The sequence below is a fragment of the Lissotriton helveticus genome, chromosome 1_1, assembly GCF_964261635.1.
Source record: "Lissotriton helveticus chromosome 1_1, aLisHel1.1, whole genome shotgun sequence".
Taxonomy (NCBI): Eukaryota; Metazoa; Chordata; class Amphibia; order Caudata; family Salamandridae; genus Lissotriton; species Lissotriton helveticus.
This window is the reverse complement of record NC_136057.1, coordinates 217,930,765-217,944,692: the sequence shown is the minus strand read 5'-3', so window position 1 is coordinate 217,944,692 and position 13,928 is coordinate 217,930,765. Positions and strand designations below refer to the sequence as shown.

At 50.1% G+C, this 13,928-nt stretch overlaps 3 non-coding genes across 3 annotated transcripts; all 3 read left to right on the top strand.

The window, feature by feature from the left end:
- Positions 1-11,346: 11,346 nt before the first annotated feature.
- Positions 11,347-11,437, top strand: TRNAR-UCU (transfer RNA arginine (anticodon UCU)). Its single transcript is given in 2 exon segments — positions 11,347-11,383; positions 11,402-11,437. It is a non-coding gene; the product is annotated as a tRNA-Arg (tRNA).
- A 1,518-nt stretch (positions 11,438-12,955) lies between these two features.
- Positions 12,956-13,028, top strand: TRNAK-UUU (transfer RNA lysine (anticodon UUU)). Its single transcript has one exon. It is a non-coding gene; the product is annotated as a tRNA-Lys (tRNA).
- Positions 13,029-13,355: 327 nt separating this feature from the next.
- Positions 13,356-13,446, top strand: TRNAR-UCU (transfer RNA arginine (anticodon UCU)). Its single transcript is given in 2 exon segments — positions 13,356-13,392; positions 13,411-13,446. It is a non-coding gene; the product is annotated as a tRNA-Arg (tRNA).
- The last annotated feature ends 482 nt before the right edge of the window (positions 13,447-13,928 follow it).

The window sequence follows — 13,928 nt, the reverse complement described above, 5'->3', positions numbered from 1 at the left end:
ATCCCGACGCCCTGCCAAGTCTCACGCTTCCCGCGTGAGACGCGATCGGCCCGGCCGGGTCTCTGACAGCTGATGGCCCTCCGGGTCTGCGGGACCCCCTCGGGGGGGAAACACCGACCTCAGAGCTGTCCAGGTGGAGGGGAGGCCCACGGACCCAGCGCAGCCCCAGTCACTCGGTCAGGGGCTCTGGTTGCAGCCTCGTCTCCCCGACAGCTAAAGGATTCCAGCGGGAGGGGCTGGAGCGCTCTTCTCAGCGCGGAGCTGCAGGCAGGCACACAGAGCGGCGCGAGTCAGCGGACAGGGGCGGCTCGCACCGCGGGTGATAGTCACAATTCCTGGGCCCTTGCAGGCAGGCTGGCAACCCCAAAATCAAGGGTAGAAACAAACGTTGCGGGCCCCGAGCCCGTTGACGGTCTCGGTGGCGGCTTTCCTCCGGGGACAAAGGCGAGGTGCCCAGCGGCTCAGGCAGAGCGGGGCTGGCACCCGAGGCGTCCGTCCAGGTCGGAGGTCTGTCCCCTGGGTCTGTTTGCGTCCGGTGGGGATTTCTGGCGGGAGGGTGAGGCACAGCAGCGGGCCCTCTTAGGCGGTCAACACAGCGATCTCCTCAGCGGGGGGAGAGCGGCTCAACGGAGCGGAGCTCTTCCTCGGCGGGGACGAGGAGACACAGTCGGTCACGGCCTCAGGGAGGGGCTGGGGGGCACCACAGCAGTGAGCCTTCCAGGCGGTCAACACAGCGATCTCCTCAGCGGGGGGAGAGCGGCTCAACGGAGCGGAGCTCTTCCTCGGCGGGGACGAGGAGACACAGTCGGTCACGGCCTCAGAGAGGGGCTGGGGGGCACCAAAGTCACAGCTCCGGCAGTAGTAGATATCCCGGTTAATTACCGGCAGACGAGCAGAGGCAGGTTGAGCCAGATGGTCCTGTGGCTCAGGTCAGGGGGCAAGCTCAGTCAAGCCCTTGGAGAATGTTTAAGCACAAAGCAGCAAAGTCTTTTCTCATCAAGTCTTTTCCTCTCCTTTCTCAGCAAGGCAAGCAGCAGGCCAGTTCTCCCAGCGTCTCTTCTCCTTCTAGTCGGGCAGAGGTCCTTCGTGGTGAAACAGGATTCTAATTTACAAGGAGCAGGGCTCCTACTTTTATACACAGTTTCTTTTGTTCTCACTGGCCAGGGGGGCCTCTGCATAACCGCTCTCAGCTCCTGAGCACTTGTGGTGGGTACTTCTGCTTCTGCATTCAGTGTGAGGGCAGGCACATCAGCCGCTCCCCAGGGGGGCGGAGCCGGCATTGTGAAGACAGGGGCAGCCTGAGCACTCTGTTGACAAGCTTCGGTCTTTCCTGGGCCAGGTGCAGGCTGAGTCATCAGTCGCTCCCCAGGAGGGCGGAGCCAGCATTGTGGTGGCAGAGCACAGCCTGATGCATCATTCAGGGGAAACTCCCACCACCCACTAAGGTGTCATCTGGCTATTCACTACCTGTCAACTCCCAGCCCTGTCACTCACACACACCAGACAGTCAGATCCACATCCAAGCAGAGGCGGGCTGAAATGGTTAGGCAAGCAAATGCTAACTTTCTAAAAGTAGCATTTGCAAACCCAGGATATTAAAATAAACTTTACTAAAAGAAGTATTTTATTATTCTGAGTTCAGGCATACTAAACATTAATTTCTACCATGTTCCCTGAGCCTGCTAGGATTATAGAGTGTAATAATTCCAGCAGCCCATCTGGCCTAGAAGGGAACTGGTAGCCTTACCATAGTGAAAAACGAATTTGGCAGTAATTCACTATTAGAACATGCCACACACATCTGGGCATGTTCTACCTTATACTTACAATGCACCCTGCCCTCAGGCCTACCATAGGGGTGACTAATATGAAGTTAAGGGAAGGTTTAGGGGCTGGCAAGTGTGTGCACTTGCCCAGCCAGCATGACAGTATCAGACTGTACGCAGGTTCTGCGATGGCAGACCCTAGACACATTTTAAGGCTGCTTCTGTGGGTGGCGCAACCAGCGCTGCAGGCCCACTAGCAGTATTGGCATTCACAAGCCCTGGCACTCCTGGTGCACTTTACTGGGGACTGACAGTAAATCCAATGAACCAATCAGGTATATCAATCACATGTACACTTTACAGTAGGGAGCACTTGCACTGCGGCACGGGTAGGCCGTGGCGCAGTGCCCTGAGTAGCGGACACCAGCAAAAACATCTGAGGCACAACAGCAAAAAGTGGAAGGGAAACTCACGCCAAGGTGCCAGGTCTAACACGTGTCCCCTCCAGCTGAAATGTGGGGGGAACTACCCTTCCCCAGGGAGTTCCACATCACTAAGGCGGAAAAACCTGGACAGACCGTCAGCGTTGGCGTGATCTGTGCCAGGGCGGTGTTCCACCGTAAAGTCCATACCCTGTAGGGAGATGGACCACCTCAACAGTTTTGGGTTCTCACCCCTCATTTGCATCAACCATCTGAGGGGCCTGTGGTCTGTCTGAACCCGGAAGTGAGACCCAAACAAGTAGGGTCTTAGCTTCTTCAGTGCCCAGACCACAGCAAATGCTTCACGCTCTATGGCACTCCACCTACTTTCCCGGGGAAGTAACCTCCTACTGATGAAGGCTACAGGGTGGTCCCAGCCCTCCTCAGTCATCTGTGAGAGAACAGCCCCTACACCATGCTCTGAAGCGTCTGTTTGCACTATGAATTCCTTGGAGAAATCAGGAGCCAGGAGCACGGGTGCCGTGCACATGGCAGTCTTCAGGGTGTCAAAAGCCTTCTGACAGGTGTCAGTCCAAATCACATTCCTGGGCTGCTTCTTAGAAGTCAGCTCTGTCAAGGGGGTCACAATAGTGCCATAGCCCTTGACAAACCTCCTGTAATACCCAGTGAGCCCCAGGAAGGCTCTCACTGCAGTCTGGGTCTTGGGGGGTTCCCAAGCCAGGATGGTCTCAATTTTGGGTTGCAAGGGTGCCACCTTGCCACTCCCCACTTGGTGTCCCAAGTACACCACGGAACCCTGCCCAATCTGGCACTTGCTCGCCTTGATTGTGAGGCCTGCCTTGCGCAGCGCCATCAACACTTCCCAGAGGTGCCGCAGGTGTTCTGGCCAGGTGCCACTGAACACTGCGATGTCATCCAGGTAGGCGGCACTGAACTCATCCAGCCCAACCAACACCTGGTTGACCAACCTCTGAAAGGTGGCAGGGGCATTCTTCATCCCAAATGGCATAACCCGGAACTGGAAATGCCCATCTGGTGTGGAGAATGCGGACCTCTCCTTTGCCCCATCGGTCAAGGCGATCTGCCAGTACCCAGACGTTAAATCAAACGTGCTGAGGAACCGGGCAGCCCCTAGCCGATCAATGAGCTCATCAGCTCTGGGGATAGGGTGCGCGTCAGTCTTGGTGACTGAATTGAGTCCTCTGTAGTCCACACAGAACCGGAGTTCAGGTGTGGCTCCCGGCGCAGCAGCCTTTGGGACCAAGACCACGGGGCTGGACCAAGGACTGCTGGAAGACTCAACCACCCTAAGAGCAAGCATCTTGGAGACCTCCTCCTTGATGCAGGCCCGGACCCTGTCAGTTACCCTGTAAGCCTTATGCTTCACAGGTAAGCTGTCTCCTGTGTCCACATCATGGACGCACCAATCTGTGACACTAGGAACCAGGGAGAACAGGTCTGGAAACTGCCCCAGCAACTGGCGGCAGTCTTCCTGTTGCTCAGGGGTCAGGGTGGGTGAGAGGTTAACTCCATCCACTGACCCATCTTTCTCACAGGCCACTAAGAGGTCAGGAAGAGGCTCAGACTCCTCTTCCATTCCATCATCAGTGGCCAACAGCATGCCCACTTCGGACCTTTTCAAGTGGGGCTTGAGGCGGTTGACATGTAAGACCCTTAAAGGATTCCTGGGCGTCTTCATGTCCACCAAGTATGTCACTGAGCTCTTGCGCTCCACAACCTCAAATGGGCCTGTCCACTTATCCTGAAGTGCACAGGGTTCCACTGGGGCCAAGACATACACCTCTTGTCCAGGCTGAAGCTCTACCAGAGTGGCATTCTGGTCGTACCACCGCTTCATCTCCTCCTGGCTAGCTTCCAGATTTGCCTCAGCAAGTTGTCTGAAGCGCCTGGTTTGGTTTCTGAAGGCCAGCATGTAGCTATATACATTCTGGGGAGGTTTCCTGGGAGATTGCTCCCAGCCTTCCTTTACCAAACTCAGTGGTCCTCTCACGGGGTGACCATACAGCAGCTCAAAGGGGCTGAACCCTAGAGACTTCTGTGGCACCTCGCGGTATGCAAAGAGCAGGCATGGTAAGAGGACGTCCCACTTACGCCTCATTGGACCTTCCAGGCCCATGATCATGCCCTTTAGGGTTCGGTTGAATCTTTCAACCAACCCATTTCCTTGGGGGTGGTAAGGTGTGGTGAACTTGTAGGTCACACCACACTCTTGCCAAAGGGACTTCATATACTTGGATATGAAGTTGGTCCCTCTGTCGCTCACCACCTCTAGAGGGAACCCCACTCTGGAGAAAATTCCCATTAGTGCACGCCCCACCACGGGGGCCGTCACTGTCCTCAGAGGGATGGCTTCAGGGTACCGGGTGGCATGATCCACCAAGACCAGGATGAACCTGTTGCCCATGGCTGTCTTGGGGTCCAGAGGCCCAACAATGTCAATACCCACTCGTTGGAATGGAGTACTGACCACAGGGAATGGTTGGAGTGGAGCCTTGTTCTTCCCTCCACTCTTTCCACTTGCCTGGCAAGTTGGACAGGTCCTACAATGAGCATCTGAGCTCTTGTGCATTTGGGGCCAGTAAAAGTGGGTGACAAGCCTGTCATAGGTCTTGTCCATCCCCAAATGTCCTGCTAACGGCACATCATGAGCCAGTCCCAGTAGGAAGGCTCTGAACTTCTGGGGTACCACCAGCACACGGGCTGACCCAGGTTCAGCAGTCTTAGGCTCGGAATACAGGAGGTCATTCTCCCAGTACACATAATGTGTTTTGGCCTGAACACCATTGGCCTGGTCTGCAGCCTGCTGCCGCATACCCACGAGAGAAGGGCATTCTTTCTGCTCCCTGCAGAATTCCTCCCTGGAGGGGCCTCCTTCTTGCTGCCAATGGGTCAGCTCAGGCAGGTCCCCCAGTTCAGCAATCTGTTCCCCTGTAGGCTCCAGGGCATCCCCCTCAAGGTCTGCTTCCTCCTGGACCGTGGGAACAGCAGGGGCCGGTTTCCCGCGCCCCCTGCGCCTTCTCCCTAAGGCCGGTTCCTGGGCCTCTCCTTCAGGTCCCAGGACTTCTTGATCACCCCTACTGGCTGCCATTGACCGGGTGGTCACGCACGCCCAGTCAGGTAGACCCACCATCTTCAGGTGAGTCGTTTTCTCCACCTTTTCCCAAGGGGAGTCCTCCAAGTCATTCCCTAGCAAACAGTCAACAGGCATGGTTTTCCTCACACAGACCTGCAGAGTACCAGAGACCCCCCCCACTCGAAGGGAACTTGAGCCATCGGACACTGACTCTCTGAATTGTCAGCGTTGACAACCCTACAGTAGGCATGGGGTACGACCTGCTCTTGAGACACCAGGTGCTGCCTCACTGCAGTCACACTGGCTCCTGTATCTCTAAGAGCCTCAGCTTTCTTACCATTGATGGTAACCACCTGCCCATATTTTTTAGTGTTAGAGGGCAGGTAGTTTGTAGGGACCATCTCACTGTCTCCTAGTGAGACTAGGGTCATCTGAACAGGATCTCCACCCCCCGGGACCATCACTTCTTCTCCTAAGTGAACACTGGTCACTTGTCGGGGCGGAGCACCAGTGGGTGCTGGTTTTCCAAACAGGCGACACTTGGGGTCACTGGCTATGTGCCCCGGGTCACCACATTTGTAACAATTGAAGGGCCCCTTCGGAACAGGTCTACCTGTCGGGGCCCCATTCTGCTTTGGGGGTGGGGGAGGCTGAGAACCCTTCTGCTGGTTCCCTTGGGGATTACTTTGGGGGCCTTTAGGGAACCCTTTCTGTTTACCCCTGTCCCCCCCACTCTTCTGCTGGGGACCCTGCCCACCCTTGGCGGAGTCTCCCACTGGACCCTTGTGGACCCTGGTGCTGAGCCAGCGGTCCGCCTCCTCAGCAAGCTTCCTCGGGTTGGACAGCTTGCTATCAATCAGGTGCTGGCGTAACTCAGGAAAACAGTTATCAGACAAGTGCTCCCATGCAATTAAATCAAAGAGACTTTGAAAATCATTCACCTTGTTACCCTTCACCCAACCATCCAGGGCTCTGCAAAAAAAATTCACATACTCCACATACGTAGTCCCAGGACGCTTTGCACACCCCCTGAACCTCTGTCTATATAATTCAGGGGTAAGCCCATACCTGGTCATTAAGGCCTCTTTCATGTGGGGATAGGAAATCTGTTCTGCAGTGGGCAAGTCTAGCAGGGTGTCCCGCCCTTCGCTAAGGAACCTTCCCCACAACCCCGCTCCCCAATCTTTCTCAGGGACCCGGTGGGAGGACATGGCTACCTCATATGCCCTAAACCACTGTCCTATGTCATCCCCCCTAAAGAATTCTTTAACTATATCTTTGGGGATGTACACCTTGGACTCTACCTGCACCGGCGTTGTGCTGCCACCAGAAGGAGCTGCTCCCAAACCTCTTTGCTCCAACTCCTTCATTCTCAGGTCATGGTCCAGCTGGCGTTGCTGTGCCTCCATGGCCAATCTTTGCTTGTCCATTTCCAGTTTTTGTTTTTCCATTTCCATTTGCCCAGCTAATCTTGCCATCTCCATTGCATGTGCCCTGTCTGCGGCTCTGTCTGCCAGCTCCTCTGGTGACAGGCCTCTGGGGGGCTCTACCGCGCCATCTGGTGGAACGATATCCACCGGGGTCTGTGGATCTCTTGACTCCCTCCAGGCTCTCAGCGCCGTCACGAGTTGGGTCTTGTTGCTCAATCCACCTTTGGCAATTCTGCATTTTGTGCAGAGATCTTTCAGCTGGTCATTGGTTAAGCTCCTCAAGGCTCCCTCTCTCCAATCTATGTCATCTGCTCCAGAGAAGGTAGAGAGCGCTGTTCCGGCAGGAAGTGAGCCAGGCATGGCTTCAGTAATGGCAGATGTCTCAACAAAATTAGCAAAAAGGAACTGGAAACCTGTGGCTGCGTTATAGATCTGCTCTCCCTATGTGGTGATCAGTAATTCACTGTATGTAAACTACAAATGCAAATTCGCAAATCCTCACCGCTGCGACCAATGTTAGAATTGGGGGTCTCTGGTTGGCGCAAGTAGGTACTTGTGACAAGCAGGGACCCTCTCCTCTAAGTCAGGGCAAAGGATGACCCTTCAGAATTACCCTTGCTCACCCTCTAGGTGCGTGGCGTGAGCAGCCAAGGCGATTCTCCAGGCGTTAGTCAGTTAAGCATTTGTAGACACACACACAGTAAAATATACCAATCCCCCCACAAATGGACACCAGGCTGTGAGTATATAAAAATACGCTTCTTTATGTAAAATATATATATCTCTTAGGTCAGACTTATCACAAGATCAAATAACGGTTCTGTATGCCCACAGGTTGTAAATAGGCAAGCTCTCTTTTAGTTATAGTTCAAAAATGCACTGTTCTTCTCTTAAGTTGTATTCCACAATGTTCTCTTGATTCTTTGTTTGTTTCTGCACTCGGTTGCGCTTTTGACGGGTGAAATCCCGACGCCCTGCCAAGTCTCACGCTTCCCGCGTGAGACGCGATCGGCCCGGCCGGGTCTCTGACAGCTGATGGCCCTCCGGGTCTGCGGGACCCCCTCGGGGGGGAAACACCGACCTCAGAGCTGTCCAGGTGGAGGGGAGGCCCACGGACCCAGCGCAGCCCCAGTCACTCGGTCAGGGGCTCTGGTTGCAGCCTCGTCTCCCCGACAGCTAAAGGATTCCAGCGGGAGGGGCTGGAGCGCTCTTCTCAGCGCGGAGCTGCAGGCAGGCACACAGAGCGGCGCGAGTCAGCGGACAGGGGCGGCTCGCACCGCGGGTGATAGTCACAATTCCTGGGCCCTTGCAGGCAGGCTGGCAACCCCAAAATCAAGGGTAGAAACAAACGTTGCGGGCCCCGAGCCCGTTGACGGTCTCGGTGGCGGCTTTCCTCCGGGGACAAAGGCGAGGTGCCCAGCGGCTCAGGCAGAGCGGGGCTGGCACCCGAGGCGTCCGTCCAGGTCGGAGGTCTGTCCCCTGGGTCTGTTTGCGTCCGGTGGGGATTTCTGGCGGGAGGGTGAGGCACAGCAGCGGGCCCTCTTAGGCGGTCAACACAGCGATCTCCTCAGCGGGGGGGAGAGCGGCTCAACGGAGCGGAGCTCTTCCTCGGCGGGGACGAGGAGACACAGTCGGTCACGGCCTCAGGGAGGGGTTGGGGGGCACCACAGCAGTGAGCCTTCCAGGCGGTCAACACAGCGATCTCCTCAGCGGGGGGAGAGCGGCTCAACGGAGCGGAGCTCTTCCTCGGCGGGGACGAGGAGACACAGTCGGTCACGGCCTCAGAGAGGGGCTGGGGGGCACCAAAGTCACAGCTCCGGCAGTAGTAGATATCCCGGTTAATTACCGGCAGACGAGCAGAGGCAGGTTGAGCCAGATGGTCCTGTGGCTCAGGTCAGGGGGCAAGCTCAGTCAAGCCCTTGGAGAATGTTTAAGCACAAAGCAGCAAAGTCTTTTCTCATCAAGTCTTTTCCTCTCCTTTCTCAGCAAGGCAAGCAGCAGGCCAGTTCTCCCAGCGTCTCTTCTCCTTCTAGTCGGGCAGAGGTCCTTCGTGGTGAAACAGGATTCTAATTTACAAGGAGCAGGGCTCCTACTTTTATACACAGTTTCTTTTGTTCTCACTGGCCAGGGGGGCCTCTGCATAACCGCTCTCAGCTCCTGAGCACTTGTGGTGGGTACTTCTGCTTCTGCATTCAGTGTGAGGGCAGGCACATCAGCCGCTCCCCAGGGGGGCGGAGCCGGCATTGTGAAGACAGGGGCAGCCTGAGCACTCTGTTGACAAGCTTCGGTCTTTCCTGGGCCAGGTGCAGGCTGAGTCATCAGTCGCTCCCCAGGAGGGCGGAGCCAGCATTGTGGTGGCAGAGCACAGCCTGATGCATCATTCAGGGGAAACTCCCACCACCCACTAAGGTGTCATCTGGCTATTCACTACCTGTCAACTCCCAGCCCTGTCACTCACACACACCAGACAGTCAGATCCACATCCAAGCAGAGGCGGGCTGAAATGGTTAGGCAAGCAAATGCTAACTTTCTAAAAGTAGCATTTGCAAACCCAGGATATTAAAATAAACTTTACTAAAAGAAGTATTTTATTATTCTGAGTTCAGGCATACTAAACATTAATTTCTACCATGTTCCCTGAGCCTGCTGGGATTATAGAGTGTAATAATTCCAGCAGCCCATCTGGCCTAGAAGGGAACTGGTAGCCTTACCATAGTGAAAAACGAATTTGGCAGTAATTCACTATTAGAACATGCCACACACATCTGGGCATGTTCTACCTTATACTTACAATGCACCCTGCCCTCAGGCCTACCATAGGGGTGACTAATATGAAGTTAAGGGAAGGTTTAGGGGCTGGCAAGTGTGTGCACTTGCCCAGCCAGCATGACAGTACCAGACTGTACGCAGGTTCTGCGATGGCAGACCCTAGACACATTTTAAGGCTGCTTCTGTGGGTGGCGCAACCAGCGCTGCAGGCCCACTAGCAGTATTGGCATTCACAAGCCCTGGCACTCCTGGTGCACTTTACTGGGGACTGACAGTAAATCCAATGAACCAATCAGGTATATCAATCACATGTACACTTTACAGTAGGGAGCACTTGCACTGCGGCACGGGTAGGCCGTGGCGCAGTGCCCTGAGTAGCGGACACCAGCAAAAACATCTGAGGCACAACAGCAAAAAGTGGAAGGGAAACTCACGCCAAGGTGCCAGGTCTAACACAAGGTATATCAATTGCATACTCTTTTCAGGATCCAATGAATGGGGAGTCCTATTAGAGATGTTTCAAAAAAGTCTTAATCAAGTCATTACATACCCATCTGTCTTCTACATTCTTTGACAAGGGTTAAGAAGACTTACCCAAACTGTATCATGTAGTTTGTTGATTATCTTTTAACCAATTCAATGTTCAAAATGTAAGGTAGTGTCCGATTAACTTGATAAAGTTGGTCAACAGCTGATAGGTCATCTTTTTATTTGTGAATCTCTGATCACCGTGTTGAATCAGGTCGGATCTCTAGTGCAATGGATAGCGGCTTGGAGTCCTAGACGAATGTAGCAAAAGCATTCAAAGGCTTTGTGTTCAAACACCAGCTGGGTCAATTTTATCCCTCCTCTTATTTTATAACTAATTGAAACAGTAACAAGCAATGCCTGCGTCTGCATCACCAGAAACATTTACCAAAATGGCAGTGAAAGAAAGTCTACTTAAACAGAGTGTGTTTGCTTTGAAAACATTGCATAATCTATGCCCAAGAGGAAGTTCCCAAAGAAACTGCTGAAAATGTATGTAATTTAGTAGGTAGTAATAGTATTTGGCACTTTATTGATTTCACAAGGTCATTTTAGACACATGATTTCTAAGTCAGCCAAAAATGAGATAGTACAAATTTCAGGATTTAAAATGGATTACGTGTGCTGCTGAAATTTCAAATGCTTAACACCTTCAATGCTACAGGAGATTTTCCTCCTGTGCTGAATGATCTGTAAATCCATTGTTCATGACGAGCTCAGCTCGTCATAAGCACACGACAAGTGTACTGCACGACGAGCTGAGCTCGTCATGAGCATGGAAGGGGTTAAAACATCAATTTGTTATTAAACTCTACAAATTTGATTGCTAATATATGTAACCATATTAATACACAGAGTGTAGGTCAGTGTACGTCCACATTTGTTTAGCTGATTTTAAGACAGAGTATAGCAGAGCCTGGATAGCTCAGTCGGTAGAGCATCAGACTTTTAATCTGAGAGTCCAGGGTTCAAGTCCCTGTTCAGGCGGTTGCTTCCTTTAAAGAAAAATTACTCTAATTGGATGCTCTTTTTGTGTTCCCCTGCATGACGAAAATAAGATATTCCATTACTAAAATTGCAAAAACGTCTTTCATGGAGTTGTGAAATGCACATCTGCCTCATATATCATGTGCCATTTGACTAAACTTAAGTCGTACGTAGACTTACCTAAGGTATCATGTAACTTGAGACGGTGAATATAATTTCCCCAATTCAATATTCAAAATAAATCCATGGTTATAGTATCAAATGAACTTTATAAAGCTGATCAACATTATTTCATTTCAGAATATCTCTGCACCTAATCAGAACGTATTGGCTCTGTGGCGCAATGGATAGCGCATTGGACTTCTAGGTGAATGTAAAAAAGATATTCAAAGGTTGTGGGTTCGAATCCCACCAGAGTCAGTTTTATCCCTATTTACTTCATAACTGTTTAAAAGAGTAATAAACAGTGCATGCATGCTTCTGCTTCACCAAAAAGGGCAGTGAAAGGAAGTCTATTTTAAATAGATACTATTCAAATTACGCAATCTTTGCAGAAGAGGAAATTGGCAGCTGTACTTATGAAAATGTAATTTACTCAGAAGTAAGATTTTGGGCCCTTCCTTAATTTTACAATGTCAATAAAAACATATGACTTCTAAGTCAGCAAAAAAAATGAGATAGTAGCAATTTCAGGACTTACAATAAGGTTAAATTTACTGAAGAGATTTCCAATTCTTGAAGTACCAATTCATTATTATATTCCGCGTATTCAGTACTTAATACCGGCAACCATCTTAAGAAACGTAGTGATAGTTGGGACACTTCCAAATGTTGATAAGGTCATTTTGTGGAGCGGCCTCTCCGAGCCTGGATAGCTCAGTCGGGAGAGCATCAGTCTTTTAATCTGAGGGCCCAGGGTTCAAGTCCCTGTTCAGGCGGCTTGGTTAAAGAAAAGGTATATCAATTGCATACTCTTTTCAGGATCCAATGAATGGGGAGTCCTATTCGAGATGTTTCAAAAAAGTCTTAATCAAGTCATTACATACCCATCTGTCTTCTACATTCTTTGACAAGGGTTAAGAAGACTTACCCAAACTGTATCATGTAGTTTGTTGATTATCTTTTACCCAATTCAATGTTCAAAATGTAAGGTAGTGTCCGATTAACTTGATAAAGTTGGTCAACAGCTGATAGGTCATCTTTTTATTTGTGAATCTCTGATCACCGTGTTGAATCAGGTCGGATCTCTAGTGCAATGGATAGCGGCTTGGAGTCCTAGACGAATGTAGCAAAAGCATTCAAAGGCTTTGTGTTCAAACACCAGCTGGGTCAATTTTATCCCTCCTCTTATTTTATAACTAATTGAAACAGTAACAAGCAATGCCTGCGTCTGCATCACCAGAAACATTTACCAAAATGGCAGTGAAAGAAAGTCTACTTAAACAGAGACTGTTTGCTTTGAAAACATTGCATAATCTATGCCCAAGAGGAAGTTCCCAAAGAAACTGCTGAAAATGTATGTAATTTAGTAGGTAGTAATAGTATTTGGCACTTTATTGATTTCACAAGGTCATTTTAGACACATGATTTCTAAGTCAGCCGAAAATGAGATAGTACAAATTTCAGGATTTAAAATGGATTACGTGTGCTGCTGAAATTTCAAATGCTTAACACCTTCAATGCTACAGGAGATTTTCCTCCTGTGCTGAATGATCTGTAAATCCATTGTTCATGACGAGCTCAGCTCGTCATAAGCACACGACAAGTGTACTGCACGACGAGCTGAGCTCGTCATGAGCATGGAAGGGGTTAAAACATCAATTTGTTATTAAACTCTACAAATTTGATTGCTAATATATGTAACCATATTAATACACAGAGTGTAGGTCAGTGTACGTCCACATTTGTTTAGCTGATTTTAAGACAGAGTATAGCAGAGCCTGGATAGCTCAGTCGGTAGAGCATCAGACTTTTAATCTGAGGGTCCAGGGTTCAAGTCCCTGTTCAGGCGGTTGCTTCCTTTAAAGAAAAATTACTCTAATTGGATGCTCTTTTTGTGTTCCCCTGCATGACGAATAAGATATTCCATTACTAAAATTGCAAAAACGTCTTTCATGGAGTTGTGAAATGCACATCTGCCTCATATATCATGTGCCATTTGACTAAACTTAAGTCGTACGTAGACTTACCTAAGGTATCATGTAACTTGAGACGGTGAATATAATTTCCCCAATTCAATATTCAAAATAAATCCATGGTTATAGTATCAAATGAACTTTATAAAGCTGATCAACATTATTTCATTTCAGAATATCTCTGCACCTAATCAGAGCGTATTGGCTCTGTGGCGCAATGGATAGCGCATTGGACTTCTAGGTGAATGTAAAAAAGATATTCAAAGGTTGTGGGTTCGAATCCCACTAGAGTCAGTTTTATCCCTATTTACTTCATAACTGTTTAAAAGAGTAATAAACAGTGCATGCATGCTTCTGCTTCACCAAAAAGGGCAGTGAAAGGAAGTCTATTTTAAATAGATACTATTCAAATTACGCAATCTTTGCAGAAGAGGAAATTGGCAGCTGTACTTATGAAAATGTAATTTACTCAGAAGTAAGATTTTGGGCCCTTCCTTAATTTTACAATGTCAATAAAAACATATGACTTCTAAGTCAGCAAAAAAAATGAGATAGTAGCAATTTCAGGACTTACAATAAGGTTACATTTACTGAAGAGATTTCAAATGCTTGAAGTACCAATTCATTATTATATTCCGCGTATTCAGTACTTAATACCGGCAACCATCTTAAGAAACGTAGTGATAGTTGGGACACTTCCAAATGTTGATAAGGTCATTTTGTGGAGCACCCTCTCCGAGCCTGGATAGCTCAGTCGGGAGAGCATCAGACTTTTA